This window comes from Oryx dammah, unplaced genomic scaffold (assembly GCF_014754425.2).
Source record: "Oryx dammah isolate SB20612 unplaced genomic scaffold, SCBI_Odam_1.1 HiC_scaffold_16, whole genome shotgun sequence".
In the NCBI taxonomy this organism is placed as follows: domain Eukaryota; kingdom Metazoa; phylum Chordata; class Mammalia; order Artiodactyla; family Bovidae; genus Oryx; species Oryx dammah.
Window position 1 is genome coordinate 11,886,324 of NW_024070200.1, and position 1,369 is coordinate 11,887,692.

The 1,369-nt window shown below is 44.9% G+C and overlaps 1 non-coding gene across 1 annotated transcript; it reads right to left on the bottom strand.

Annotated features, from left to right (window-relative positions):
• Window positions 1–779: 779 nt before the first annotated feature.
• Window positions 780–886, bottom strand: LOC120875783. Its single transcript, XR_005724081.1, has one exon. It is a non-coding gene; the product is annotated as a U6 spliceosomal RNA (small nuclear RNA).
• Between the last annotated feature and the right edge of the window lie 483 nt (window positions 887–1,369).

The following is a 1,369-nucleotide window of genomic DNA, read 5'->3' on the forward strand; positions in this document are numbered from 1 at the left end:
GACAGAGCTTTCATGAATGGGATTAGTGTCCTTATAAAACAGACCTCAGAGAGCTCCCTGGCCCCTTCCATCATGTGAGAACACAGTGAGAAGACAGAAAGTAGGTTCTTGCTAGAGACAGAATTGGCCAGAAACTTGATCTTGGACTTCCCAACCTCCAAAACTGTGAGATAGAAACGTCTGTTGTTTGCAGGACACTCACTCTATGGTAATTTTGTCTTAGCAGCCAAATAGACTAAGATACTCAGTAAACCATAAGGAACTCATGGTATCCAAAAAAGAGCCAGACAAATGTTTACCTGGTTTTGACTTTAACTATTGTCAGTTTGACGGCTGTCTTTGTGCCAATTTTCTTTGCGACTACTCATTTGACTCTTGTGTTACTTTGATACACACACATCGTTTTGTTTGTTTTTGGTATATCCTAACATTTGGCACAAGATAGTCCAGGCTCTTCTTGTAATTTCCCTGCCTTAGCCTTGGACTTATTCATTTGAACAATGAGTTTCAGTGGTTTAGTGGAGAATGGTGATTAGAACCATGACCTGGGTGCTCTGTATGCTTATTGATACCAAGCTGACACTGCTTCTTGGCTTTCTGGCAGACCACACTAGGCAATATACATGTATATGTGGGTGTGTAGGCATGCCTAGGTTAATACACACATCTAGTGCCAACTCTTTCATCTATACATCCTTTTAAAAACCATGAATTTATACCAGCATTTCTAAATCCAATTCAACACTCAGCATTTAGTCTTTCCTTCTTTTATTTTCTTTTAAGATATGGAATGCTTCCTCAACTTTCATATCATCCTTGCACAGGGGCCCTGCTAATTCCCTCTCCATTGTCGCAATTTTACTGTATGTGCTGCTGAAGTGAGCACGCCCTCTTTCCCAATAGGACATCACTCTCGTCTCTGGTGGTGAGCAGCTGGACCCCATCATCTTCACTCTGTCTCCGCGTTTCCTTGCTCCCCTGTTCCTACCGATTCCCTGACAACTAGAATTCCCCGGCCCTGCTATGTTCTCAGCTTGGCCGAGGGAAATGGGGATAGACCAGATGCACATCTTAAGATATTATCAATCCCTTTGCTTTCCTCCCCCCACCCTCCTCCCCATCAAATAACCTCCTTGTTACAATTTGGGCTCCGTTTAGCTTGCTTATAGGTACTTATTTCCCAGGTGGCACTAATGCTAAAGAACCCCCCTGCCAACGCAGGAGACGTAAGATACTCGGATTCGATCCCTGGAGGAAGATCCCCTGGAGGAGGAAATGGCACCCCACTCCAGCACTCTTGCCTGGGGAATCCCATGGACAGGGGAGTCCGGCGAGCTACAGTCCATGGGGTCACAAAGAGTCTGACACG